This window comes from Miscanthus floridulus, chromosome 2 (genome assembly GCF_019320115.1).
Source record: "Miscanthus floridulus cultivar M001 chromosome 2, ASM1932011v1, whole genome shotgun sequence".
Taxonomy (NCBI): domain Eukaryota; kingdom Viridiplantae; phylum Streptophyta; class Magnoliopsida; order Poales; family Poaceae; genus Miscanthus; species Miscanthus floridulus.
The window spans coordinates 86,405,296-86,422,144 of NC_089581.1; positions in this window are offsets into that span (position 1 = coordinate 86,405,296).

Consider the following 16,849-nt stretch of genomic DNA (forward strand, 5'->3'; position numbering starts at 1 on the left):
TAAATGATAAAAAGTTGGGTGAACCCGTAAAATGAAAAAAATTATAATAACAATAATAGTAATAATAAATAACAAAAAATAAGAGTAATAATAATTATAATAAAATTAAGGCTCCCTAGTGTTTCAACTGGTAGAGCTCTTGTCTGTTCTTTTTGTTTTTCTTGTTAAATAAAAAGTAGGTACAACAATAAGTGTGGGGGAGATCTCTCTAGAATAATGAACACACATTCGAGATCTCCTATCAACATGTTGCACAAAACATCGGACAATGCAACATGCAAGATGGACAAGACAAATGGCCTTTTGAGAGGATTGGTTGAACCTCTGGTATAGCCAAACCACCTTTGATCCCCTTAGCTCCTTCTTCAACCGATGGTTTGTGCAACACTACCATCAACTGCCCAAAATTTTGAGTTTGAACAAACATAAATTTTCATCACTAAAATTAAACTCAATTTATCTTTGGTATCTACTCCTAATAAACAATACCCCTATGCACCACACTTTATTTAAAACTCTAAAAAGGGACTGTTGATGGTCAATAATGTTCATCATAAACCATCAATATAGCTTATATAAATGCATAAAAAGGATCACCAACATAGGTCTAGGGGTTTAAACTAATAAATTCCACAAGTTTTGGTGAATATGTGTTTGTAGGAGGATTTATTCAGAAACCCATCAAGGTGGACCCAATCATTAGATTTAATCATGTTTAACTACGTCGTAAACAACTCTAGAAGACTCTAGAAGACTCTCCACCGAAGATCAAGCCAAGAGGCTAATAGGGGGCCGCCTAGCCCCACCCCTAGGCCAGTTGGCCTATGGGCCCCACCTACTAGTCTCTCCTTTCTATGTCAGTTTCCCACCGCCTCCTAGATTGCATCTATGCCATTTATTCAAGTCAGTTTGATCTGAGGGTCTAGAATTGATGCTACCCCCTCAGCCCTATACCCCCCTCCCTGAGGCCATCTTGAAACCCTAATTCATATCTCTAATTTAGATCAAGACACACCAGGTGGAATAGGTCTAGAACTTTCCAATTTAGTAGATTAGTAGCTCGGGAGTGAGGGTCGATTGGACTCATGCTCAAGTTCCGCATCTAGTCTTGGAGGCTCGAAAAAGCCTTGTATCTTCACTTCTACATCTTGTAAGGCTTGTTATCAATTTATCATATTCCTATCTACATGGGTATGCTTACTTTGAATATATATGTTGCTTAGTTGAGGTTATCTTCATTTTTGTGTGTAGGTTCATAGAGCGCTTAGCCTACTAGTTTATCAATTTGGCTAAGTAGCCAAGCCTCGTGTAAGCATGGTGCTTATACGATGCTCTACCTATGAGTACACCCTATTCTCTGGTTGTGTGGTAGCAACAGGAGGTGACAGCCCTGTCTATCCTTTGTAGTCCATACCGAATTGAGCAGGTTCTTAAATTGTAGGACCGTAGTTGCATCAGTAGAGTTATCCTTCGGGATGCTCTACTGTCTAAGTGGCATCCCGAAGTGCACAAGAGTAGAGTTAGTCTTAGCTATAGTTGGGTGTATATATACTTTGACCATGTAATAAGAATATCATAGAAATCTACCTCACCCATTGTTCTCCTGAGTTGACTAGTTTACATTATCTTAGTGATCTATCACATGAGTGTCATTATGCTTTATTCCTATCATTACATTCACCCTTTCTTTAGCTATGCTAGTATGTTGATTAGTAAACATTCCTTTGTTATCCAATAAATCTTTACTCCATTGTTTCCTTGTGGTAAAATATAAATAACGATACCTAGAATACTCCGGGTAAAATGCTACAATAGTATTTTGTGCGCTTGCAGAATCCTTCATATTCTATTTGTGTTAACAAATACCAACTAGCATTTTTGGCACCACTGCCGGGAAACAATTGGCGTAAAGATTTAGATCATTAACATACTGCTAGCTTTAGTAGGATTACCCCTATTCTATTGAATTGTGGAATAAGATAGGATAACAGATGTCGGTTTGACCATCTGGCAAGCTTCCACAAGAAAAAATTAAACATTGAAGAACCCCATGGTGCCTAAACATTCAAGATCCATCAACATTGGAATCCTTCTATCTCAGAGGTTTGCATAGATATATATTATTCTAACCATGTGTAGATTGGATAAAAGGTCAACGTCACAAGAATTCAAATCACATCTCAAGTGACAAATACAGATGCTGCACTACTCACAAATTCTATCATGTCAGTCATGGTAAGTATAATCAAGAAAGGTGAGATAGTCTTGCTCATGGACTTTAAACTTGATGAGTAGTTATCTTTTAATTATTGCATTCCATTACATGTTTACTTTGAATAACCCATGCATACACTTCCGCTTAGTTTAAGTTTTTTGATTTCAAATCCACAGCATGATTAGTTGCTTGCATACATCCATTTTGCTTGTATCTTTATTAAAAAAAGTAATACATTACTCACCATGATCATGCTCTTTTTCACCTCTATTTGAATAAATTTCTATAGTGATTTCATGTTACCTTTGTCTGCTATAGTATGCTTTGGTCTAGAAGTACTCAACATACTTTCATTGGCTTTTAAATTAATGTGGTGTTTAGGTTGAAACGCCTTCCTTAATCAAAATTAGACATGGAGTCTAGTTTGGTTATTGAACTAAAAGTTGCTTGTGTAGACACTAGATATTTTGTTGGACTAACCCCTGCAGAAAACTCTCAAATTCAATCTGGGTAAGTCAAGAGATGAATTCACATCAAAGATGAATCAAGGCTTGTGATGAACTCCAATAACTTTGCGCAAAGAAGACCCAGCTCATTCTTCATGGAAGGAAGAACTGTGAGTATCCCGGATTATTCACTTATCTTTTGTTGCAAGTTATCTTTGCCTTGAACCATGCTAGAATGCAGCAAACACATAAAATTTGCTAATAAACAAAATCTATGCTAAAGTAATCCTAAAACCATCCTTTCATTAGCATAGAGGAAAATTACAAAAGTTATGGACAACAACCCATGTTTGAAATTCATTGTATTCCCTCAGGTATGTGTATTTTCTAGGAAAAAAATAAAAGCTATGCATGTTCATGGTTTGATATAAACTTGCAAACCCAAACCAAACTGCCACTTTAGTAATGGAACAAAACAGAAGAAGACAAGTGCCATAAAAAGCACTCACTCATAGAAAGTGGATGGACAAATCAATAAGACATGAGCAAAGTCGAAGACAACATAGCATTGAGCCTTTCCAAGGCTCAAGCTAGGATGATGGTGAGAAGCAAGATGCAATCCACCTGATATTAGCCAGAATATGCCTGCTTTCATCACCTTTGAAAAGACCAACTCCCACATCAATGGCAAGGACTATGATGACAAATGCCACTACATCATGGCATGCATCTTCGTATAAAAAAACATTAGTAATCAATGGAGGTCGGTCGATAGTGTCTCGTGAAATCATGGGCACAAGAAGTCATCCCTAAGCCATTGGAGATGAAGCTTTCATACAAGTACCAATGAGGTTCCTTCTTTGACCATCAAGATGGCTGGCGTATTGCTAATAAACAAAGAAGAACAACTCTCCACCATGCCGTTAGACAATCATGGAGGAACTTGAGTTTGCATCTCCAATGAACCCCAACTTGTCAACCAAGAATCAACAAAAAAATCAAGAAGGGTTGATGGGAGAAGAACATACAATTGTCCGAATGGTACAAAGAAAAACTTAACACAAGGAAAGGTCCTGCTCAATGGACTATGAGCTCTCACATGTAAATCGAATAAGCCTCCTTTAGTTATCTTTGTCACAAGTCATTTCAATAAAATAAAGGAACACTACTATAGGATTTCTTTTGCATGGCGGCACCCTTTTTTGATTGGAGGCGGGCACCACTTTTAACTACCTCAGTTATTCCCAGCTAGGCAAGGCTCTCGAGCAGCTGCCTCGGTTAATAGTTAATGGAGGCGGTCACCTCAATGTGACCGCCTCGGTTAATCATCCATTAACCATGGCGGTTGGCTTAAAGCAACCGCCTCCATTAATTTGTATTAACGGAGGCAATCAATGTTGCGCAACTGCCTTAGTTAATGGCTATTAACCGAAGCGGTCGCATTACAGCAACTACCACCATTAATCCATTAACCGAGCCAGCCATTGTAAAACAACTGCCTCCTTTAATATTTGATTAACAGAGGTGGTTTTCCTTACATTGCCTGCCTCTAATATTGCAGCAGCTATAAATGCACCCAACCACCGCCCCTTTCTTCTTCCTCACGGCTCCTCTTCTAATTTTTAGGGTTTTGATCTACAAAACCCTAAAAATTGTGCAAAATTGGGGGCAAGAAGTTTTGCTCTTGTTTTGTTGAAGGAGGACACCACAAAAGGTAGATACATGCTCTCCAATCCTCATTTGTCTCTCTTCTTCATCATTTGGGGCTCTAGATCTAGATCTAGATCCAGATCCACCTTTTCATGGAGGAGAGAGAAACCTGCTATTTCTTTAGCTTTAGATCTATTTTCTCTTCTTTGTGGCTATTTATTTGTAATAATATATGCTTTGCGGAATAAGGTTTGTAGGTATGGACAATAGGTCCGAATTGATGTACCGGATGAAGAGAATGGAACCACAATACCTGGTTCATGTGAGAAAGTTTATTGTGGCTACAAAAGCTCATCGTGAGAGTCTAAATCAGACGACAACCATATGTTCATGTTCTCACTATATGAACATGAGAGCCCTATAGACAGTGAGGTGCAATCTCACTTGATCGGGTTTGGTTTCATCAATGATTACACAGTCTGGACTTTTCATGGTGAAAAAGTAGATGTGACTGGTGGTGCATCTGGAGGGAACTCGTCGTCAACAACGGTCAATGCAGACCATGTAGGACGATAACCTGCCTCCCCATTATCATCATCAGCAGCCAGTGATGACAATGCTCATGATTACATCACGATGGATGATTTATTCCAAGACATGGCTGCTGACGACGATAGTGGTGGGGATGTTGATGACGAGGCTATTGTGAGGGACCCAGAGGGTGTGGAGCTTTTGGAGGAAATATCTAACCACCTCGATGAAGATGACATTCTATTTGGGAGCCCAATGTGGCTGGAGAATTTCAGAGACATGAAGCAGGCGACAATTGACCCGCTCTATAAGGATTGTCCGAAGCATTGGATGACACTACGTTTTAACCTCCAGATGCTAAAGTTGAAGGCTCAACATGGCTGGTCCGACACTAGCTTCAATGAGCTCTTAAGTGTCGGCAAGGATAGCAAGGTGACTGCCAATACCTATCGGGCAAAGAAGCTAATCTGGCCAGTGGCGATGAAATTTAGAAAGTTTGATGCCTGCCCTAACCATTGTATCCTTTATTGGGGTGAGCAGCATGAGAAGTTGGAGAGTTGTCCGCACTATGATGCGAGTCGATATAAGAGGAACACCGGTTGTCGTGTGGATGCAAACCACAATGGAGCCTTGGGTGGGCCAAAGAAGAAGGGGGCCAATAAGAAGGGGGTGAAGAAGAAGTAGATCTCATCTCAATAGGATGAGGAAGAAGAGGGTTACATGCAGAGGAAAAGTCCTACACTATCAGTGTGGTACTTGCCTATCATTGATCGTCTACGGGCTATATTCGGGACACTGAGGATGCCAAGCTGATGTCCTGGCATGCATCTAGTGATCGCACAAAGGACGATGGCAAGCTGCGACACCCTTCCGATGGAAAGCAATGGAGGGATTTCAATGCCATGTTCTTAGAGTTTGGCAAAGAGGCACGGAACATTAGGTTTGCACTAAGTACCGATGGGATGAACCCATTTGGTGACCTTAGCAGCTCGCATAGCACTTGGCCGGTCATCCTCACTATCTACAGCCTACCTCCTTGGCTATGTTAGAAGTGTAGGTACCTTCTGCTGACCATGTTTATTTCTGAACCGAGGTAGCCCGGCACTGATATAGATGTGTTCCTAGAGCTGCTCATGGAGGACATGAAGATACTATGGGAAAAAGGGGTAGAGATGATGGATGCATTCCTAAGGAAGAAGTTCACTCTAAAAGCCATAATCTTTGTGACCATCACTGATTACCCTAGTCTTTTTTCACTATCAGAGCAGATCAAAGGGAAGACTGGCTACATAGTTTGCATTGATGGTACCTACTACATTTACCTTAAGGTATCGAACAAGGTGGTGTACATGAGGCATAGACGATTCCTTATCAAGAAGCATAGGTACCAAAAGTATACGATGAATAAATACTTCGACAACCAGGCCGAGCCACAACTTGATGAACCAGAATGGACTAGGTATAGGGAAAAGGTGTTTGGTATGGTCAAGGACATGGAGGTCGAGTTCAGAAAGAGACAGAGGAGACAATGACAAGGAAGAGAAAGCGGGATAAGATGGAGGAACCATCTGTCACTGTTCCTTTCAAGAAGAGGTCAATTTTCTTCAAGTACCTGTCATACTAGAAAACACTAGATACACCCCGTGCCATCGACTGCATGCTCCTAGAGAAGAATGTATTCAAAAGCACCATTGGTGTCCTGTTAGACATCAAGGGAAAGACTAAGGATGGTCTAAAGTCATGGACAGATCTTGTCAACCTGGGCATCAGGCATGACATTCACCCACAACCATCAACACAGAACAAGAAAGTTGACCTCCGAGTGTAGGTTACAACCTGACAAAAGATGAGTAGAGGGCTATGTGCTAGTGGCTTAGGGGTGTCAAGGTGCTAACCAGATTTTCTTCCAATATCAAGAGCTTGGTCTCGATGAAAGACCTCACAATGACCAACTACAACTCACATGAGTGCCACATCATGCTGATGGTGTTCCTTCCAATTGTGATAAGGGCCATTGGTCCAGAGTACGTGAAGATGGTGATCACATGGATGTGCTACTTCTTTAACTGTATCACCTAGAAGGTCATCGATGAAGCTGAGCTACCTACGCTGAAATAGTTCATCACGGAGACTCTTTGCCAGCTCAAGATGTGCTTGCCACCGTCTTACTTTGATATTTTGCCACACCTGATGATGCACATGGTTGCCACCATCTTACGAGCGATTCATGTCAGCAACCTTCCCTAGTGTGCTCTCCACACTTAGTAGAAGAGTGTTAGAGCTAGCAGCTCCTCCACTTGTACCTCTATGATCATCTTACTACTTGGAGTAAGAACTTCATGTTTAACTTCGGCATTGATAACTTAAGAAAGCTTCCTTTGTAGATTCATCGTCCATCCTTATGGCAGGTACTCTAGTAGAAGGGTCCTGATAGAGACGGATAGCCCTTGCATGCGCGCTAGAGTAATAGTCGATAGTGTAGACGTGGTGTCTAGGCTAGAAGCTATCTTTGTTTGCCTTGTTCCCCATGGTTGAGGGGTAGGTGGTAGGTGGTGATAGCCCTGACCATCCTTTGTAATCCCCCATGTCTAGATTCAACATAGAGCTATAGGCCAGGCTCACTTGGTAGACTAGGGGCTACCCGGTGCCCTGAAGCATGTTTATAGTGTCATAGTTATCTTCGCTTAGGATATCCATCCTTAGAGAAACCTCACTACCAAAGCTATCTTTCTCTTGTTTTCTTAGGTGAACTAGCTATGAGATTTACACATCCGTTCCTTTGGGAAAATATGATACCCTAAATACTTCTAGGGTGAAGTGCTACAACGGTGTTTCCGTGCGCTTGTGGATTCCTTTGCTTACACTAAGAAACACCAACAAGCACTTCACCCAAAAGTGTTCAAGGTATCATATTTTCTATAGGGAATGAAGGTAAATCTTCTATCTAGTTCATCCAAGGACAACTTCAAGGATAGAGTTAGTGAGGGTAGAGATGAATTCCTTTGATTTTGGGTTTAAGGATAGATAAACTCTACTTCAACTTGCTTACTTTGGGCCCTGGTTATCACCTGGTCTGCCAAGCAATGCTAGCCTATAGCTTTACGAAATACTTAGACATGGGGGATTACAAGGGATGGACAGGGTTGTCACCAGCTATAGTCTACCCCTCAACTGTGGAGCACAAGGCAAACGAAGGTAGCCTCTAGCCTAGACACCATGTCTATGCTATCAACTATTACTCTAGCACTATATAGGGTGATCCATCTTTATGAGCCCTCTACTAGAGTATCTACCATGGGAATAGATGATGAACCCATAAAAAAGTAAAAGTAAAGCTTAACTTGTCAAAAGACTTAATAACACAAGAATCCGTGAACATTTACTTAGCGGATGAATCTAGTTGAGCTACAGGTGTTCATCGAGGTATAGGTGGGGGAGGACCAACAAGTCCAGCACTTCCTGAACTCTCTCTCACATCTCTCCCTACTACACAACTGTAGAAAGCTTTGGTCTAAGCCTTAGAATGGTGCTCTTGGTATTGCTCTTGCTCCTTGAGGTGTTGTTGAAATCAGGAGGGGGAGCCTTCTTTTATATGTGGAGTGGAGGAGTGTATTCCTTAGAATATTCCTTGGATTTCTCCCTATGGAAAGTGCAAACCGCCCTTCCCCCACATTAATTCCACCACCATACCCATGCAACTATCTTTGGAGAGGCGATATGAGGCAACCAGCAAAAAATGGGCCTGAGACATGCTAGACATGGTGTGGCCACACCCGGGGTGCGACCACACCCCAACTAGGCCCAAATGGCTCCAGCTTCGGTGTGTTGCCATCCTTGGGCCTCTAGACAGGTCCTACAAAGTTTGGTGCCATTTGGAGATGATTTGATATGGGTTTTGGCCTTTTTTCTCCACCTAACTAGGCCCGGATTTGCCTGGTAAGTGGGCATTCTCCCCTTGGGCTCATGTTGGGTGTTTGTTTTGCTATGTTCTTTGTGTACTTTTGGTACATTTCTTGTGTAATCTCGACATGTTCTCCTACAAATGGTAAATCACCAAAACAAAGAAGAAATTCAACCTCATGAAATCCCTTTTGAAATTAAGAATGACCTCTTTGATGCTGATTTTGGGAGAACATTAAATTCTCCCCTAGAAAAGAGACCTTCAATAGAATATATTTCAAATCCTCTTAAGGAAGAGTTGCTTAGAAAGCCTCCTTATTCCCATGTAGAACATTGGGATGAATTCAAGGATGGCATGTCTAGTGTACCCATAGAAGGAGAGCCAAGCCATCTAGAAGCCCTTACTATCCTCTCTCCTTCTCTGTCCACATTATATGTCTCATTCAAACCCATCCTTGACCTCGATGATCCCTCTTATGCTCTTTTTCCTTATTCTCATGATGATCTTAGAAATCCACTAAGACACCCAAAGCATAGGAGTCATGAAGACAACAAGGATAACCAAGAGGAGCAATGGCAATGGCTGAAGGATAATAAAAACTCATACATCGTCGCAAGTGAAGAATGGTCCAATGAGGCCAAATCGTTAAGGGTAGAACCCAAACCAGATTTAGATCCAAAGGGTGAGCTTAAATCCATCTCCTTAATAACCATGACTCATCCAAGTTTGGAGGAGGCCTTAGACAAGATCAACCTGAGAGTCACCAATCCAAGGGAAATTTTAGACATTCATCAAGAATCAACCTTGGAGATTAAAAAGGAAGATGACATCAACAAGCATGGAAGCTACTTCATGAACACCTCATCAAATCCATGCTCATATGAGAAATCTCCTAAATCAATTAGTCTCTCCAACATAGCCACACATGAGATCTTCAACCCCCTCATACTTCTTGTTCATAAAATTTTTGAAAGGATGGTTGTAGATGTATTTGTTTATCATAAATATTGCAAATCTCATTGTGTTGTTGGCATAAATCTTAAGATAGATACACAAAGATTGGTGTTGGAGGGGAAATCACTTCACCAACATGAGCAATCCGAAGGTTTCCCATGGATGAGCTTTTGTCCTAAAACAAGCATAGAGATATAATTGTGAAATGAGTTTTCACCTTTTGCTATAATGCCTTTGTGAGATGAGCATAGAGATATAATTGTGAAAATATTCTTTTGGGTATTTTTTGTCACTAACCATTTCAGGTTTGAAGCAAAAAGAACAAAGGATATGCTCAACCAATCGTTATGCAACATTGAATCATATTCATGGGAGAATTCTATCATCCAAATTTAATTTTGTGTTTGCAAAATTCAAGTGTGGGGAATGAACTTCTCTAAAAAATCTTATGCCATGTTGTTAAATTCATTTTGGTTGTCCCTACCATTGGCTGTGCTCAACTTGCTAAAAATCATGATCACACAAATAAGAACTTAATAACTAAATTAATCATGATCCTTTGATTAACCATACATGTTCTTGTTTCTATTTTGAATGAATCTCTTTATTCACTCATGCTACCTTTTCTATGCTAGTATGTTTCGATTTGGAGTATTAATTAAACATGATTATTGGATCAAAACATGGTTGTATAGAATTTGGTTGTATATATAGACTAACCCATGCAAGAAACTCTCAAATTCAATTTTGATAAGTCATGAGATGAATTCAAATCATAAAAGAAGCAACGCACATGATGAACTCCAATAACTTGCACAAAGAAGACACAGCTTATTCATCATGGATGGAAGAACTGTAAGTATCAAAGTTCATTCACTTTGTCTTTTGTTGTAAGTTACCTTTGCCTTGAGCCATGCTTATATAAAACATGATAGACAAAAATCTATACTAAAGTAATCCTAAAATCATCTTTTCATTAGCATAGACGTAATTCACATAATTTATGGACAACAACCCATAGTTCAAACTTGTTATATTCCCTCGGGAATGTGTCCACTAACATTTTGTAGGGATGAATGAGTATAAGCTACACCCCTAGGATTCGCGTGTAGAGTGGCCACACATGGCGCCATTAAGTTGCAATGAAACCAGGGAGGTTAACTGCCCCTAGGATTCACGTGCAGAGTGGCCCTCCGTCACCATGACCGTGTGATGTGGTACCCATTCAAATGCAAGCGGCACCATTAAGTCATGCCATGACCAAGGGGGCAATGAGCCCTTGGGTCCACACGTAGAGCCACCCATCACGTCCATGACCCCACATCATATTTAGGAAACCTTTTCTTTGGTCGACCATTAGAAGGGCTCAAGGCCACAAAGAGGTAGGGGCAGGATGAGATGGGCCCCAGCAGCTCTTATTAGCGGTGAAGAGCCTCATGACCATCTCTTCTTGTGTTCAAGTTATTTACTTCGAAGTCGCCCGGGTTGACCCCCTCTAGGGGGAGGCATCTTGCCCTCTAGTCAGTGCGGAGGTGGTAAGGGACCAATGGGCTTGACGGCCAATGATTTATGCGACATCTCTTGATGAGGTACAACTGAACTACACATCGATTGGGGAGGATATCGAGTCCTACTAGAATTACCCATCAACCTCAACGTGGCACATCACTCTGACCGCGTGGTTATGGTGGACAAGCCTCTCCCTATGTGGGGCGAAACTAAAAACCTACCTATAATAGGGCATCATGACCTCTCAAGGTTGACAAGGGTGGCGAGAGAGAATGGAGATGGATCCTTGCGGCCTCGATAGAGGTCAAGGCCAAGCCTCGACCATCTCCACCTAGTGCCCTAGGTCCTCGAACCATGGCCGGCCCTAAAACTTTGCAAAAACTAACGAGAGTCATCGGCCCTTTCAGAAAGGTTAACAGAGCCGAGGACTAAAAGGATAGCAATGCATTCAATAAAGGACCACGATCCGATTGTGTTAGGTCAAGGCGATGACCTTAGTTAGGGAATGCGTCTCAAAGACCCCTAGTGCCATTCAAAGGCACGGTCAAAATCCCACGATAATAAGAAGATAGCCCAGTCTAGGACTTGGGAAACATAACTCAAATCCCTTGCCTATGACCCCATACCAAAACTTTGGGCACCAATGACAACTCAAAGAAAAACCATGATGTTTTACAAATGAATTTTTCTTTGACCCCTAATGAATGAGTGCAACCAGCGCCACACAAAGAGCCTGACCTCTCTAACATGGTAGAAGCGGCCCAAGCTTCGGAAGCTATGATGCTAGGAGGCTTGCGGGACACTCCCCTCCGCCATTGTAGGAAAACACAAATGGAGAGGAGCACCTCGCAAACCTCCTCCTAGCACCGTAGCTCTTGGAGCATAAGACACAGGGAGAGGACGACTATTGCACCGTCGTCTCACAAGGATAGGGATGGTGTAGTGGAACTATCCACAACTAGGACCACCTCGTACATCTAAGCTGAAGGGCCCTAGAGGACGAGGAGGTCACAAGGCTATGGTTTCGGTGACCACGCTACCTCATCCTACCCTACTCGCAAGTCTCCTTCTAGCACCAGTTGTTGGAAGGGGCAATACTAGCCGCTGGCCACCGCAAGCGACCCTTGGTAGGTCGCATGTTTGGGACCCTCACTATCTACTTGAAAACTCTTCCCTCTTTCCCTCTCTCAAAATTTGCCTCTCAAAAGGGCTAAAAGTAGCTCGTAGAAGTAGCTGCAAGTAGGTCAAATAATAGGAAGGCCCTTATTTATTGGCCCAAGGGCAGACTGAGCAGACTGAGACCCCTGCGTCACATGGCGAGCCACCAAAGGTCATAGCCAATGTTAGATGCCCACATGAGGTCAGGGAAATTAAGATCCTCCTAAAGGCGGAGCCGATATAGCATCGACAAGACCACTCGGCCCTGCCTAGATCACAAACCCCGATACGCAGCACACTAACATGGCCAGACTCAGCAGTCATGTACCTCACCATCAAGACAGCTTGATGGGGCGAGACATAACAACCGCCTACTACATTAAACACACTAGCCCGCAAGGGGTCAAGCGCCGAACCTTCGACTAGCCACGACTTCGAACCCACATCCAACACACATAGATATCAGCGCTTTCATGATCACTTCATGATCGCAAAAATGCTTGGGGCTACTGTCGAGGTTATGATACCTAGGGTATCCAAAGACACCAATTAGTCAGCAGCTCGGGAGGTCCACGGTACATGAGCTAGTATAAGCTCAAATGACTAAGGCCTAGTTAAGCTACATGGACCTAGACAAAGCACTAAGGTAGGGTTTGGCCATGGCTTCTCCTCTTTGCCTTCGCTCCATGCCATGCAATGCCACACAACCTCTCCTCTACCCCGACCCATGGGAGGGACAGCAAGAGATCAGACTCTGCTAGTCGCACCTACTCTAACAAGAGCAGGAACGTCGCATTGACCCCAAAAGGACTTAGGGGACAGCAGTCCCCTCAGCCCGGTAAAACACCATGACTATGCCATGCAGCAAAGATAAGACAACACCACCAAGCGGTGGCGGCTAGTATGGTGACCCATCGTCCAAAATGGCCTAACAAGATGGATGTACGACCCCACCCACTATGGGATGGGGTTCACAATAGTGGCCTTGACTTTGAGGCCATTCAATCCAATGAAGGCCACAACCCTAGGGCTTAGGATCGTGGCCACCAGCTCCGCAAGCAATAAGACGACCAATGACCTAGGGGCGGCTATCAACTCACATATGACACCCCTAGAAGATTAGGAGGTGATGATGAAGGCCACGCTGAGACCACATCACATAGGATGGCTAGCGAATCACCACCATGCCTAAAGTGCCACCACAACCGTCATAGTAACACCATGCCATCCCATGCTACGACATGGGCACAAAACCATGACGATAAGCATGCCTAGATGTGCGCTACACCAAGTCAAGATGGTGTTTCTTGCAAGCCAAGTTAGCTAGGTTCCCCTCCCTCTAGCTCAAGACCCCTCGATCGGGAGAACCTCCTTCTTTGTATGTGACCGGGCCCTAGACTCTATATAAGGGCAGCCATGGCACCCTTCCAAGGCATCGAACTCTTGAAACTCTCATTCGGGTAGTCCATCCTCTAGCTCTAACTCCATTCTCCTACCTCTTCTACCATTCTTGCACCCTCCATTGTAAGAACTTCAGAGCATTCAAGCAGGGAACACGCACTCGATCATCTCTGAGACTAGACGTAGGGCTCTAGCCTAAACCAGTATAAATCCTCATGTCTTCTAGATGTTACCATCGTCTTCCTAGAGCAGCACAACAATCATATAAATTTACTGGTCGGTCTACAAAACACCAACAACAGTAAAGTTGCATATGCTATATTTTCTTATTACGACATGTCTTTCTTCACGTAGGGAGTTGTTTTGATTCTATATATAGTCCTTTTTTGCCTTGGTAACTAAAGTAATTGTATGTTGAATATTATTTATGCTGCTGGTTTGTGCAGGTTGTAGAGTGTAAGTGCTTTTGAATAATTTTCCTTCAATGGCTAAGGGAGGAAGAAGAGGGGTTCCATGGTGCACTGGCTACCAAGCTGAAGGAAGCTTTGCCTTACAAGTAGTAGTGCCAATCTAAAGGAGCGGAGCGCATCGACTGATCTACCTCATTTTTGTTACGTAAGTCTATAGGGAGCAGAACTTTTATTATCCTATCTATGTACCACTTGTGTTAATTCATTAGTTGACACAGTTGTTATGTTACTGTCACTTGTTATTATAAAAAGTACTCTTCATTGTGGACAAGATGAATGGTCTAGGGCTTGTTGATGGTCATTAACATGAATCATAAAATGTCAACATAATTTATATAAATGCATAAAAAGGATCACCAACATAGGTCTAGGGGTTTAAACTAACAAATTCCATGAGTTTTGGTGAATCTATGTTTTCAGCAGGGTTTATCTAGAAAACCATCAAGGTGAACCTATTTGTCAAAGTAAATCATGTTTTTCCGCTATGGTACCTACTTCAGAAGACTTTAGAAGACACTAGAAGACTCTTCGCTAAAGATCCGGCCAAGACACTGATAGGGGGCCGATCGGCCCCACCTATATAGGCTGGCCAACCTATGGGACCCATGTGTCAGCGTCCCCTTCAAATGTCAGTTCCCCACTGCCTTAAAGATCGCATCTACGCCATTTATTCAAGTCGGTTTGATCCAAGGGTCCAAAATTGATGCTACCCCCTATATATATGGCCATGTTGTAACACCTCGGGTGTTTAAATATTAAAATCTGACATGTCATCATATGCATTGCAAAGCATTTGGCATTCGGTGAAAACTTTGATATGCATTTACTAAAACAAGTTTACATTTGTGTAATGAGTGTTGAATTGTATTGTTTGACTCAAGTTCAAAGTTTGTTTGGGTTTTGAATTTTTCGAGAAAACCCCGCTTTTTAGTATTTAAACCCTACCCTGAAAATCCATTTCAAAATCTAAGCATATTTTGGGGTTGGGCCCAAAAGCAAAAGTGTAGAGCTTAACAAGTTATACAAAGTTTATTTTTGGAGTTTTTAAAGTTGTTTAGAAAAATTTGGAGTAATTCAAAAAGGCGTAATTCGTTAAATATCCCCTATTTGAATTTAAAAGATCATTTCAAAATCTAGACTGAATTAGGAGATGGTTATAAAAGCAAAGTTGTAGAACTTTTGATTTTGAACAACTTTTGTTTTTGGAGATTTTTGAGTTGTTACATAAATTTGGGAGTAATTTGGATTTTTAAATCGAATGGCAGTTTGGTAATTTTGATGAACAGTAACCGCGGCAGCCAACTCACCGTCCCGATCTTCCTTCTACTTCCAGATGCAACTGTGGCCGCCCTTGGCTTTGCGCTGGCATGGGAAAGGCCCCTGCGTGGCTTCTCTTTGCTTCCTAGCCGCCCTATAAAGCCTGTGCAGTCGTCGTTCTTCGTTTTCTCTCCTCCTCTGTTTTCCAGTCGCCATTGCCGCTGCTCTGTCGTGCGTTTGCTGTCACTATAGTGCCTCCACCATTTCAGCAAAGCTTGTTCCAGCTCCGCCTACTCCTTGTGCACCTAGCCAACCGAGTCTTGGTGCCTGATTCCATCGGGAACCCGCTGTGCGCGCCTTTCTTCCTCTTGGCCGGCAACCTCACCGTTGTGCTTGCGCCGTCGTGGCCAACGCTTTCCAGTGAGTCGTTGCTCTTGCTCAGTGTACCTCCAGCTTCGCCTTGATGCCGTGGTGCTTAATACCTTGTTGCTTGATAGTTTTGTCCACCGCAGTCGCCGGAGCACCGCCACTGTCGATGTTTTGGTCCGCCATGGTTGCTCGGATCGTCGACCTGCTTCACTGTTGCTTCTCCAGCCTCGTTCTTTGCTCCATCGAGTTCGGGGTGAGCTACTGGTGCTTCCTGTGCACGTCGAACCACTCATTCATTGTTCTTTCGATCCAGCTTTATGCTCCAGTGCGTTTGGAGTGATCTCCTGGTTCTTTCTGAGTTGTTTATGTGAGCTCCAGGTTCTTTTCCAAGTTGTTTATGTGAGCTCTAGGTTCTTTTCCGAGTTGTTTTTCTAAGCTCCAGGTTCTTTTCCGAGTTGTTTGTGTGTGCTCCAGGTTCTTTTCCGAGTTGTTTATGTGAGCTCCAGGTTCTTTTCCGAGTTGTTTGTGTGAGCTCCAGGTTCTTTTCCGAGTTGTTTGTGTGAGCTCCTGGTTCTTCCTGAGTTGTTTGTGTGAGTAGGTGGTTTGAAAATGAAATTTTCCTTTTTCAGATATGATTGAATAGTGTTGTAATTTGTTATTTTTGTGTAGATTTATTTAGAGCTCCAAAAATTATGAAAAGTTTTGTGTGACCTCTCTATGATGTATATTATTTAGAAAAAATATAAAATGATACTTTTCAGTAATTTTTGAATGTGATAAAAATTGCTCAATTAATTAATAAATGAGTTTTCATGATTTTTCTAGGCTTAATTAATTATCCAAAAATTATGAAAATTGTTTTTCCACTTAGTTATCATGTGGTGAACCTTTACTAAAAATTTTGAGCTCAATTAGAATAAGTTAATTTATTTCATAATTCTTAATTAATTAATTAATTCATAAAAGCAAATAGTAACCTTTAATGATT